Below are 14,761 nucleotides of genomic sequence, written 5' to 3'. Positions count from 1 at the left end.
TCCTTAGAACTTCGGTGGCAATGGAATACATAAGAAGATAACTTTAACTCTACATAGGTGTTCTTGTATGTAAACTGGTACTGTGCCATTAATAGCTCTTTATACTATCAAAGTTTTGACAATAGTACTTTGTTTTACTGGTAATCACGTCATGTATACTCACATTTAATCACGGATGATAACGAAAAAAAAAAAAAAAAACCGAGATGGCTTCGAACTTATCTATAACCCATTCATTTTGAACCCTTTGTAGTTTACCTGGCTCATATACAGGTATATCAAGAAATACATGAAAATGTTTCAGTAACCCAATCTACCTGTGATAAATGCACGGAAGATTTCATACATGTCAAATACTTTCAAAGTGTCTAGTACTGAGTAAAAGGTAAAATGAATGTTTGCATACATCAGAGATATGTTTGGCAAGACAAGTACTTGCTGGCAGTTCGACATGTACTTCAAAGACAAAATTCTTGGTAAGTTATTTCAACAGATTGATGGTCTGAACACGTCAAGAGCCTGTTGAATGGTACTCAGTCCTCCTTTGCTGTAGACCCGGTATCGGCCGCGATGAAATATAACAATCTTGTCTGGTGATGGAATGGCAATAGACGGTTGGGGATAACCTCCTTCGTAAACAAAACTGATGATCTTTTGTGACAGAATGTCGCCACTGGAGGACATCACATCTACGTGACATATAGAGTGCTGGCTGTCCGAGTACAAAATAAAAATGTGGTCATGTGCCTGATCTACTGCGAAGCTCCATATATTCCTATCATGGAGGTGGAAAGTGTCTTTGATACCGCCAGACTTGTCTGTGATGCACAAATCCGTACCACGTTGGCATTCAGTACGCACTGCAATGTCCCCTGATGCGAGAGGGTGTAAATGGAACCTATATTCAACGTCAATATCGATTACTTGTACCTGGTATCCGTCACATAAGCTGGGTTTAGGTATTGTACGAGTCCCCTTTAGAGATATTAGAATAAGTTCATTGTGGATGCATGCAACGAGCGTGGGGACATGCGGAAGTTCTGCCGCTTCCTTCAATCCATTTTTAGCTGGCGGGGTAACGAGCTCCCACTCGTTGTTGTACACAGCAACAGTACCAGCCACATGACCGCACACGATCCTGTTGTCGGAAAGGCGGACGCAATTACTAATATCCAGATCCTCTGGTTTAGTCAGGACTTTTGTTGTGGTCCTGTCGCAAAGATTGGTGACACTGATGTGTTCATGATCCCTAATTACAACTTCATGGTCACTGATGCACCCTACCATTTCAGACCTGTTAGCACGGAAAGCCTGGTCTCCCTTGCCTACGGATGCACTGCCTTCGTCAGTAACTGAGTTCCAGTTATCAATCAACTCCCATTGTTTCATCCCATCAATTCGTCCAATGACGTGCAATGCTGATTCTTCTCTGCAGAATTTCACCTCCTGCACTGCGGAGGATATCCTCGAAATACCATCAAGGTTGACTTCTCTCTGTAGGTAACTAGACAACAATGCAGAGTCCCCATTAAAATTGAGCAACAGTTTCTCACTGTCGACAAGGGTGTTGTCAACTTTCTCAGTTGCCTGCATTATATCTGCATGCAGTTCCGCTATCTCAGAAGTAACTTGCTCCTCGATGTAATCTAAGACTTTCTTTTTCAGATTGGTAAGATCTCCTAGCAAGAGCTGCTCATTCGAATCAATCCAGCTGATTTTTTCTTCATACTCAGCTTTGCTTTTCAGTAGATCGCTATTCCTCTTTTACTCCAATTTCTTTATTTCTTCATCTGTCTTTCTGTTGATTTCCACATCGCGACGTATTCTTTCATCAGTCAGTCTCTCCCTGTCATTCTTGATGGCAGCTTCAACATCCTCTGTGACCCTTTGAAGCACTTTCCTGGCATTTGACACACTCTCTTCGACACTCCCATGAGACTGCTGAAGGTCTGCAATCTTAGCTTTTCCTCGTTGTATTAGGTCCTTAAGGTGTTTTTCCCACTCAGGCATAGCAGCTGCGATATCGACACGTTTGCACCCATTCATATGGTACATGATTGCACATGTAGAGCAAATTAAAACTCCATGGGATTTGCAGAACATCGTGAGAGTTTCACTGTGCGTTGCACACCGTTTATTCATCGCACTCAACAAATCATTCGAGGAGAGGGTTTGTTCAAAAATCGCAGCATGCTCTGTCATTGAGAAGTCGGTAGCCATGTTGATTTATACTTCTCAACACCTGGAAGAAAATAATGTAAATCACTGTTCATTATATTCTTGAATTTTGTGGTGTAGAATAATCAAGCAATTGAATAAGACTACTCAAACAACATTACGGTATAATATACCATGTTGTCTTAAATGGAAAAGTTAACCTTCATTCTATTATTGCATGTGGATCGAGAGAATGCAGAAACACTGATACGACACATCAATAAAAGTTTGAGGAAACTCGATCGGACAATCCCTTTAGAAGTTACGAGGAAAGTCAGTTTTAGTGCCGCCATCATTGGATGAGAAGAATAACAAAGCCTGTCATGTCACATGTGTCGAACGATTTAAAGAAAATGTGAAAAAAAAATCAACATTTTTATTTTTCTCGCAAAATAAAAGAGCACTTGACTTGCCTCTTTCAGAAAACGGGGGAATAATATTACCCGTCACGTCAGGGCAATCTGTCCTTTTATCAAAAAAATGAAGTTTGTGAAGTTCTCGTTATATTTTCCTTATAAATGTACCATTCTGTGCATGTGTCATCATAAGCTGGTGTTATCTTCTCATCGAGCAGATACTTAAAAAAATTCATAACTTTTGAACAGATTGTCTGATTTTCCCCAATTTTTCACTGATGTGTACTGTTTTACTAATATTGCTGCATTCACTCAGTCCACACGTATAAAGGTGAACTTGTCCTTTAATTTGATGATCTAATTTTGAATTTGATCTGTAAATAGCCACAGGGTTCTTTGCATTGACTATGATCTTGTACCCCTGTGGTGCCCAAGTTGGTTATGTCATCAACCGAATTGCATCACAGCCAGCATTCTATGCTGTGAGCAATTGATGCTGAAAAACATTTCCACATTCAATACAATTCATTTGCACTATTGAATAAAGTCATGATAGTGGTGATGGTATATAATGCTCTGTCCCTTGATAACTTTGCATGGACACTTGAATATTTTAGCATTCCTTCATCATTTGGACAATTTCAGCCAACTCTGACAAGGAATTTGTCGAAATTAATGACAGCTGATGACTCACCAATGGATCTTTTTTCCCCCACTACCAACTGGGTGTATAGTGAGGTACACGCAAAACAACATCATTGTTTAATTTGATCTTGGAAATTTTTTTCCACTATACGTCAGTGTTTATTTAAGATCTTTACGGCATTGGTTTGGGAGCCGTATGGTAAAATACATGTATAATTCGGATTGGGGGAGCACAATAAACTGTGATCACAATCTTGGATATTCTTAAAACATGATGGTGTGGTCATTTTAACACCCCCCCCCAACTGGACCCAATCTGGCCATAAGTACCACTGTCATCAACAACCTATTTATCTGTCCCTTACAATAATTATATAGGCCTACCTAGCTGAGTATTGGGAGGGGGAGGGGAAGGAGGGGAAAGTGACAAAGAGATCTACTAGTACTAGGCACCATAAAACAATGGTCAGTGGGAAAACCAGCAATATATATGTACACCTGTACACACATCTGCATAATATGTCATCACATGACTATACATACTGATCCATAGACCTACACATGACATATTAGTACATCATAAACATGGGTGCCTGTAGGCTCTAACATTTATACCACTAACTAAACCCGTCTAAAGTGTGTGTTGCATGATTAAAGGGTATGTACAGTTCTGGTCGAGGTGAGGATTTAGCTTTTAACGTTTTGCGAGATATTCAGAAACCACTCTATGAGATGTCAAAGAGCATGCAGTTCTAAGGGGTATCAAAAGTTTATTCGATAAAAATCGGTTTTGAAATGGCTGAGATATCCAAAAACAAGGTGAAACAAAGAGATCCTTATAAAGTTGTGGCATGTCGCCTTTTATTATTAGCACTTTTTTTGGATATCTAAGCCATTTGAAAACCAATTTTCATCAAATAAACGTTGAATCCTTCTTAAAATTACATGCTCTTTCATATTTCATAAGAGGGTTTTCATTATCTCACTTAGGAATGTTCAAAACATGAATCCCCACCTCAACCAGTACTGTACAGTCCCTTTAAGGGGAGGGAGAGTGTGATCGAGACGTGTGTTAAAATTAAAAAAAAAAAAAATCTCTGAAATAGCTGGGAGAAATGAGGTGTTTCATCTTCATTAACCTGGATATGTGAGATTATACCTTTCATCGATCAAAATCGGGCTAGGCGTACACTAATTTTACAGTACACTAGTGTGGGCTGAAAGGCCATAGCCACGCTTCGATTGTATAAACTGACATGGTAGGTCATTGCATTCAAAGTTAATATATCTTACCTTCACAGCCAATGAAGTATCTAGGTACTCTATATGTGTCTTGACTACGCCGATGAAACAACAAGACGTCTCCAAGAAATGTTGAGGGGAGGAAATCCTCAAAAGTATCAAGTCGTTCACCTGTAATTTTATAGGTAGGACCTGATTATCCAACGGAGCAGTGTGGCAGTGTAGATTTGAATACGTAAATTGGCAACTTCGTTTTGGGGGAATCCCCTCCCCGGAATCAATGCCAACGCATGGCCTGCCGATAGAGGGCGTAAATTTACTACTTAGTATTAGTCTTGGGATCAGGCAAAATAGAGACATCCTTCGTAGACATGCTCTGTGAGGCAGGTCCTGGGCGATCGAGGATACCTAGCATGGGCGTAAATCCCGGGGGGATTGGGGGGGGGGATATATCCCCCCCCCCCCTGAAATGGAGGAGGGGGGGATGGCCTGTACAATCATCCCCCCCCCCCCCCTGAATTTTGAGGGGAAAAAATGGAGGAAGCAGAAATGTGATTGTATCAATTTTGGCATATTGCATGACGTTTGTACGCCGGCCTTCAGACAGGTAACAAAGCTGAACAGTATTCTATCTTGTAGGAAAATATATAATTTTCTCAAGCGCTCGCTCGCTTCGCTCGCTCGCGAAGAAAGTAACATCGACATACACTGTAAGGTATGGCTCAGGCGTTGACAACGTCAAATAGTATAGGTCTACATGTAAACATGCTATGACGCGAGTAACTGGGGACCATCTGCAAAATATGTACGAAAACATACAAACAAACAATAACAACAACTTTATCGCCATAATTGAATCCCCTCCATTTCCTGAATCATTCCTGAGAAACGACAGTGACTGATGACTCAGTCAGGATACATCTATGGGCATACCAAGGGAAGATCAGGGACGTCGAATCTATGGGGGCAAAGGGGCATTTGCCCCGCCCCAAAGGAAGTGTTTAGACAGACAAATCATTTATCCCCCAAGCAATTCCCGAGATGAAGACAAATCTCGAACTTTCTTAATGGAAAATTGTCCAAATATCGCCAGAACTATGCACCAGATTGTTGTATTGCAATCATGAACATGCAAAAGGTCCGCTATACAGGATAAGGGATAAACTTTGTACACTTTTGACATAGACGTATATTCCCTAATTTATCAAAGAGTGTGCAGCAGATCTTTCACCTAACTAAAGCAACCTAATATGTATAGAGGCGTCGATGGGGGGAGGGGGATGGTTCTCAAATAAAAGTGGGACAAACAAAAGCGAAAAATATAGCTACAAACGGCAGTTTTTGGAGTGTAAAATTTTAAAATTTTAAAGCTCGCTCGCTCCGCTCGCTCGCATTTAACCGCTATGCCATTCTCCTGATGTTGCTGCCAGTGATTGACAGCAGGTGCACCCGGTGCGCCCCCCTTAATTTCCAAAGCGAAAATATAGCTACAAACGACAGTTTTTAGGACTGGAAAATGTCAAAATTTTCAAGCTCACTCGCTTCGCTCGCTAGCATTTAATCAGTATGCCATTCTCCTGATGTTGCTGCCAGTAATTGCCGGCAGTTGCGCCCGGTGTGCCCCCTTAATTTCCAAAGCGAAAAAATACAGCCACAAACGGCAGTCTTTGGACTGTAAAATGTCAAAATTTTCAAGCTCGCTCGCTCCGCTCGCTCGCATTTAACCGCTATGCCATTCTCCTGATGTTGCTGCCAGTAATTGCCGGCAGTTGCACTCGGTGTGCCCCCTAAATTTCCAAAGCGAAAAAGTACAGCTACAAACGGCAGTTTTTAGACTGTAAAATGTCAAAATTTTCAAGCTCGCTCGCATTTAATCGCTATGCCATTCTCCTGATGTTGCTGCCAGTGATTGTGAGCAGGTGCGCCCCCCTTAATTTCCAAAGCGAAAAATATAGCTACAAACGGCAGTTTGGGGACTGTAAAATGTCAAATTTTTGAAGCTCGCTCGCTTCGCTCGCTCGCATTTAATTATTATTCCATTCTCCTGATGTTGCTGCCAGTAATTGCCAGCAGTTTTTGCCCGGTGCGCCCCCTTAATTTCCAAAGCGAAAAATATAGCTACAAACGGCAGTTTTTGGACTGTCAAATGTCAAAATTTTGAAGCTCGCTCGCTCGCATTTAATCATTATGCCATTCTCCTGATGTTGCTGCCAGTAATTGCCAACAGTTTTTGCCCGGTGCGCCCCCTTAATTTCCAAAGCGAAAAAATACAGCCACAAACGACAGTTTTTGGGACTGGAAAATGTCAAAATTTTCAAGCTCATTCGCTTCGCTCGCTCGCATTTAATCATTATGCCATTCTCCTGATGTTGCTGCCAGTAATTGCCAGCCGTTTTCGCCCGGTGCACCCCCTTAATTTCCAAAGTGAAAAAATACTAGTACAACCACAAAGGACATGTGGGACTGTCAAATATCAAAATTTTCAAGCTCACTCGCTTCGCTCGCTCGCATTTAATCGTTATGTCATTCTGATGTTGCTGCACGATTGCCGGCAGTTGCGCCCGGTGTGCCCCCATAATTTCCAAAGCGAAAAAATACAGCCCCAAACGGCAGTCTTTGGACTGTAAAATGTCAAAATTTTCAAGCTCGCTCGCCCCGCTCGCTCGCATTTAACTGCTATGCCATGCTCCTGATGTTGCTGCCAGTAATTGCCAGCAGTTGCGCCTGATGCGGCCCCCCTTAATTTCCAAAGCGAAAAAGTATAGCTACAAACGGCAGTTTTTAGACTGTAAAATGTTAAAATTTTCATGCTCGCTCGCTCCGCTCGCTCGCATTTAATCGCTATGCCATTCTCCTGATGTTGCTGCCAGTGATTGACAGCAGTTGCACCTGATGTGCCCCCCTTCATTTCCAAAGCGAAGAATAGGTACAAACGGCAGTTTTTGGACTGAAAAATGTCAAAATTTTCAACGCAAAGAGATTTCACCGTAGGAGGGGGAAACCCCCCTACCATACCCTCCCCCCTCGCTTGATTCGTTCCCTCACATAACCACTCCTCCTAAGATCAAATCCTGTCTACGCCGATGATAGGCCCCATTATTTAGTAGGCCTTCACAGTGATGTCGCACAGCAAGAGCTGAAATATTACGATTTTGTCATTCAATAATATATTGTGAATATTTCATTTTCTTATTGTTTTTTTTAAAGAAAAGAAAGCAAAATTTTCACCACAAGTGAGCACCAGATAGCTGAATTTCAGGTCTGAAAATGCAAAATCTTCCTCGTGTGGGAGAGGGATACCCCCCCCCCCCCCCATACACACCCTTCCCCCCGTTCGGTCGTTCCGCTCCCTCTCACAGATATTTCCAAAAAAAAAAATGTTTTCATACTCTTAAGTCGTCTGACAAGCAAAAAAAAAAAAAAAAAAAAAAAAAGCAACAAGAACAAAAAGTCTTTATGTTGTTGCTGCCACTTTTCTCCCACTTTATATTTCATGCAAAAGAGTGGGGCATCCGATCCCTGTAAAGTGTGTGTGTGTGGGGGGGGGAGGGGGGCACAAAGCTTCTCCCCCCCCCCCCAAAAAAAAAAAAAAAAAAAAAAAAAAAAAAAAAAAAAAAGGTTGCGCCGGTCCGGTTATGGGCTTGTAATCGTGGTGATGGTGACCATCCCCCCCCACTCCTCAGTATGGATTTACGCCGTTGATATCCGAGAGAGAATATGGGGCAGTACACAAAGCCCCCTGTTCCATTCAAAGAGTTCTCTGTGCTCCCTGCGTCGCTCAACATACCGGTAGTTCTGTGAAGCAGTGAGGTATATTGGTTGGTATTAAAGGACAAGTTCACCTTCATAGACATGCGATTTGAGTGATATGCAGCAATATTAGCAGAACACATCAGTAGGAGTTTGAAGAAAATCGGACGATCCGTTCAAAAGTTATGAATTTTTGAAGTTGCTGCTCAGTATCGGCTGGAAGAAAAGACTATTATAGCTTGTGATGTCACATGTGTACAACGATATCAAGAAAGAATAAAGAGTATTCAACATAATTATTTTCATTTTTCTCACATAAAAAAGAACACTCGACTTCTCTCTTTCAGAAGGCATGGGGAATAATATTACACATAACTACGTCAGTAACAAGACGAAGAAATGTGCGCTTTATTCAAAAAGTTAAGTTTTGTGAAATTCTCTTTTTATTTCCCTTATCATGGGCGTCACCAGGGGGGGGGGGTGCGCTGGGTGCGAACGCACTGATACTATACATTCATCACGTGTTTGCTATCTATCGCCCGTACTGTATACGTAAGGTATATTTCATTCATTGTGCAACGGATTATCAATTCAGAAAATACAAAAGCTCCGTCGCATGGGAGGGAGATAACCCGCCCACACCCTCCCCCGTTATAGGTCTCCAATCAGTGGTGTAACGGGGGGGGGGGGGGGGCACGTACCCCCTCCCCCCAATCCGCTGGTTTAAAAAAAAATCAAAATGGTAATTCAAGGGTTGGTAAACTGCTTTTGAAATTGACATGAAAGGGTGAGCAAGAAATTATTTTTTTTTTCTCTAAGATTTCTTTTAACCATAATTAAAGAGGCATCAATAGTGTGAAACATTGTTCAAAAAGCCCGGAGCCGAAAAAAAGATTGTGATTCAGCGTGATTCCTGGTTGGCATTCTGAATGATAAGCAGGATGGAGCAGTGTACTCAGAACATCCGAACGGCAAAGAGTCGCTGCAATGTTGCGCAATGTGATGTAGAATGCACACCTCTGTACCTTACACTTTGTTATATCAAAGCTAGATCACTGAGTGTTGCTTTACATACTATAGTCTATATAAAAATGCCTTGCATTGCCAATAATAAGACTTGACCTGGGCTATTTCCCAACTTTTCCATGTATAAAACACACACACACACAAACACCAACACTGGAGATGCTCTAAAGTGCAGATTTTGGACATCCTTCCCCCGCTTGGTCACTTCGACGCCCCCTCGCTGATCATATACCTCCCCCAATCATGAACATAAACCGACATCCTTGACTACCAGTGGTGCACCGCCCCCCCCCCTTAATTTCCAAAGCGGAAAAAACATAGCTACAAACGGCAGTTTTTGGACTGTAAAATGTCAAAACTTTCACGCTCGCTCGCTCCGCTCGCTCGTATTTTAACGCTATACCATTCTCCTGATGTTGCTGCCAGTATTCAATAATGCCAGCAGATGCGCCCGGTGCTCCACCCCTCCTTGATTTCCAAAGCGAAAAGAAATAGCTACAAACGGCAGTTTTTAGACTGTAAAATGTCAAAATTTTCAAGTCGCTCGCTCCGCTCGCTCGCATTTTAATCAGTCCAATTCAATTCAAACTTTATTTCATTTTTCGAAAAGAGCATAAACATTTCACTAGGCGTTTTCACATCAGCCCGAAGTTTCGAAATAGCGCGCTATTTTCTGACTTGGAAAATTAAAAAGTATCTCGAGCTTGGATTTTTATCGGGCTGATGTGAAAACGCCTACTTTCTTTGGTAACATAGAATAAGGTTGCATAATCAAAACAAAGTAAATTGAAAAAAAAATAATTGCGGAACCTTGGCGGTAACAAAAACGTTGTAAGGAAAATTGATTGACTGAAGTGATACAGACGATATAATCGTTATGCCATTCTCCTGATATTGCTGCCAGTAATTGCCAGCACTTGTGCCCGGTGCGCCACCCCCCCCCCCCCCCCCCTTAATTTCGAAAACGAAAAGGGCAGTTTTTTGACTGTGCCAAAATTTTCAAGCTCATTCGTTCTGCTCGCTCGCATTTAATTTTATGCCATTCTCCAGATGTTACTGCCAGTATATGTAATTGCCAGCAGTTGCGCCCTGTGCTCCCCCTTAATTTCCAAAGCGAAGAAATATAGCTACAAACGGAAGTTTTTTTGACTGTAAAATGTCAAAATTTTCAAGGTCGCTCGCTGCGCTCGCTCGCATTTGAATCTTTATCCCATTCTCCTGATGTTGTTGCCAGTAATTGCCAGCAGTTGCGCCAGGTGCGCCCTGCTTAATTTCCAAAGCTAAAAAATATAGCTACAAACAATTTTTTTTTTTGTAAAATGTCAACATTTTCAAGCTCGCTCGCATTCAATCGCTTTGCCATTCTCCTGATGTTACTGCCAGTAATTGCCAACAGTTGCACCCGGTGTGCCCCCCTTAAAATTTCAAAGCGAAAAAATGTAGCTAAAAACGGCATTTTTAAAACTGTGAAATGCCAAAATTGTCGAGCTCGCTCGCTTCGCTCGCTCGCATTTAATCGTTGTGCCATTCTCCTGACGTTGCTGCCAGTAATTGCGAGCAATTGCGCCCGGTGCGCCACCCCCTCCCTCCTTTAATCTCCAAAGCGAAAAGATGGAGCTAAAAAAGGCAGTTTTTTTACTTTAAAATGTCAAAATTTTCAATCTCGCTTGCTTGCATTTAATCGTTATGCCATTATCCTCATGTTGCTGCCAGTAATTGTAAGCGGTTGCGCCCGATGCGCCCCCCTTCATTTCCAAAGCGAAAAAACATAGCTACAAACCGCAGTTTGGGATTGTAAAGTATCAAAATTTTCAAGCTCGCTCGCTCCGCTCGCTCGCATTTAATTGCTATGCAATTCTACTTTTGTTTCTCTTTTTACAAAAAGTCCCTCCGTGGGAGGGGTATCCCCCTCCTACACCCTCTCCCGCTCGGTTGCTTCGCTCCCTCGCCGAGGATCTCACACCGTCACATAATGTACCTCCGTATATAATAGTCCTTCATAGTATTTTTATTTTCACTATATGCTCTGTAAACGCGACTTTTACACTCTTGTTTTTACAAAAAAGTTCCTACCGTGGGAGGGGATATCCCCCTCCCACATCCTCCGCACTGAAGGAGCGGAATGGATCATCGCCGAGGATCTCACACCGTCACATAATGTACCCTCGTATAGTCCTTCACAGCGAAAGATTCGTGTATGTATACAATATGTACAATATATAGAGTATGTGTAAATGTACATGATGACACAGAAGCCAATAAATCAATTTTTAAAAAAATCTCACAGTTTACATTACTGTCAAAACGCACCCCCCTTGAAAAAAAGCTGGTGACGCCCCTGCTTATATCGTTGTACACATATGACATCATACACTGTAGTAGTCTTCTCATCCAGCAGTGACTGCACAGATACTTTAAAAAAATTCATAACTTTTGAACGGATTGTCCGATTTTCCTCAAACTTTCACTGATGTGTTCTACTGATATTGCTGCATTCTCTTAATCCTTGCGTATATGAAGGTGGACCTGTCCCTTAAAGTAGGCTATCCATCCCTACATCTGGTTGCGCACTACGTTGGTTTTGAGTTTGAGCACTATAGTGCTAGTGCTCACACCCATAAATATTTCCCCATAGGGATGTGTGTTAAAAATCAAATTTCAAAAAATTCTGTAAAATAGCTGGGAGAAGTGAGGTATTTCAGCTTCACTAATCTGGATAAGTAAGATATACCCTTTCATCCATCAAATTTTCAGGGTGGGTTCTTTGGTTCAAATTCTGTCCAGGGGTCCGCAAAGCCAGACTACGAATTCTTGTCACTCAAAAAAACAGCTATTTTCCGTACACGTATCCAATGAAATATAGTCCCCTCAAATTCCCTCTGAAAAGCTTTCATCTTCCAACCAAAATGCAGTCTGTAGAGGAATTCATACTCAATATCTACAGTTATTCATGGGGTTTTTTTGGTCAAACTACATTATTGATTTTTAATTAATTGAATAAATTCTTTTCTTCATTTATTTTGGTATCTTTGGTACGATATTTGTGAAGGGGTCTGGGAAATTCCATTTTATTTACGGGTGTGAGCCCTATAGTGGAGGTCATATTTCTCATTTGACTTTTTAACATCATTAATGTGGACAGAATTTGAGCCAAAGAACCCACCCTGAAAATTTGATGGATGAAAGGGTATATCTCACTTATCCAGATTAGTGAAGCTGAAATACCTCACTTCTCCCAGCTATTTTACTTCATAAGATGAATACATAGATGCAGACAGTAATCCTTGATTATGGGGGTGTCATCATCACCTTGTTGCCTACAAAGTACTTTAAAAGACTTTGCTGTGTCAAACAGACTAACTTTATGTATTTTGAGCTGTTTCAGTGGTAGCCAAAACAAAGAAATACATTGAAATAACACAGTCATTCAAAGTTGTGTGATACTGTTGACTTCTATGTACAAAGATCTAGTACCACAACAACATAATAGGAAAATAAATTGTAGCCAAGCAGAGTTGGGGGGGGGGGGGTAGGAAGGAGAAGGGGGAGGGAGGAAGAGATCTGACACAATATATCAACATAAACCAGCAGAGCTTGTTTGATGGGATGAATACTTCCCATAGACTTGTGTGCATTGCATGCATTCTCTATAGTGGAGGTCATATTTCTCATTTGACTTTTTAACATCATCAATGTGTTTTGGATGATATTTGCCCCTACAATTTGAAATTACACATTCAAGGGTTATAAAGCTTCTCAAAGGGACACTTTTGAAAATCATGCCCTTTGGTTGTTGTTTTTTTCAAAAATAAATCTTGCAGTGTTGATCAGTTCTTCATAACATGAATACATAGATGCAGGCAGTAATCCTTGATTATGGGGGTGTCATCATCACCTTATTGCCTACAGAGTACTTCAAAAGACTTTGTTTTGTCAAACAGACTATAATTTTATGTATTTTGAACTGTTTCAGTGGTAGCCAAAACAAAGAAATACATTGAAATAAAACAGTAATTCAAAGTTGTGTGATACTGATGACTGCTATGTACAAAGATCTAGTACCACAACAATATAAGAAAACAAATTGTAGCCAAGCAGAGTTGGGGGGGGGGTAGAGGAGAGGGGTAGGGGGGTAGGAAGGAGAAGGGGGAGGGAGGAAGAGATCTGACACAGTAGATCAACATAAACCAGCAGAGCCTGTATGGGATGAATACTTCCCATAGACTTGTGTGCATTGCATGCATCCTCTATAGTGGAGGTCATATTTCTCATTTGACTTTTTAACATCATCAATGTGTTTTGGATGATATTTGCCCCTACAATGGGAAATTACACATTCAAGGGTTATAAAGCTTCTCAAAGGGCCACTTTTGAAAATCATGCCCTTTGGGTTTTTTTTTTTTCAAAAATAAATCTTGCAGTGTTGATCAGTTCTTCATAACATGAATACATAGATGCAGGCAGTAATCCTTGATTATGGGGGTGTCACCATCACCTCATTGCCTACAAAGTACTTTAAAAGACTTTGTTTTGTCAAACAGACTATTATAATTTTATGTATTTTGAGCTGTTTCAGTGGTAGCCAAAACAAAGAAATACAATGAAATAACACAGTCATTCAAAGTTGTGTGATACTGATGACTGCTATGTACAAAGATCTAGTACCACAACAACATAATAAGAAAACAAATTGTAGCCAAGCAGAGTTGGGGGGGGGGGGGTATAGAGGAGAGGGGTAGGGGGTAGGAAGGAGAAGGGGGAGGGAGGAAGAGATCTGACACAGTAGATCAACATAAACCAGCAGAGCTTGTATGGGATGAATACTTCCCATAGACTTGTGTGCATTGCATGCATTCTGTATAGGGCTCACACCCATAAATATTTCCACATACTAGTATAGGGATGTGTGTTAAAAATCAAATTTCAAAAAATTCTGTAAAATAGCTGGGAGAAATGAGGTGTTTCAGCTTCACTAACCTGGATAAGTGAGATATACCCTTTCATCCATCAAATTTTCAGGGTGGGTTCTTTTGCTCAAATTCTGTCCAGGGGTCCGCAAAGCCAGACTACGAGTTCTTGTCACTGAAGAAATCAGCTATTTTCCTTACACGTACCCAATGAAATATAGTCCCCTCAAATTCCCTCAGAAAAGCTTTCATCTTCCAATCAAATTGCCGTTTGTAGAGGAATTCATACTCAATATCTACAGCTATTCAGTTTTTTGCCAAACTACATCATTGATTTTTAATTATTTTTTTTCATTTATTTTGGTATCTTTGGTACGAATTTGTGAAGGGGTCTGGGACATTCCATTTTATTTACGGGTGTGAGCCCTGTTATTGAGACTAATGATGAGTTACTAGTATAGGGCTCACACGGGTAAATAATTCCCCATAGAGACGTGTGTTAAAATTCAAAATTCAAAAAATAATGTAAAATAGCTGGGAGAAATGAGGTGTTTCATCTTCACTTGCCTGGATTTTTAGTGAGCTATACCCTGTCATCCATCAAATTTCCAAGGCAGG

The sequence above is a fragment of the Diadema setosum genome, chromosome 19, assembly GCF_964275005.1.
Source record: "Diadema setosum chromosome 19, eeDiaSeto1, whole genome shotgun sequence".
Taxonomy (NCBI): domain Eukaryota; kingdom Metazoa; phylum Echinodermata; class Echinoidea; order Diadematoida; family Diadematidae; genus Diadema; species Diadema setosum.
The sequence above is the reverse complement of the archived record's forward strand: the minus strand, read 5'-3'. Positions refer to the sequence as shown.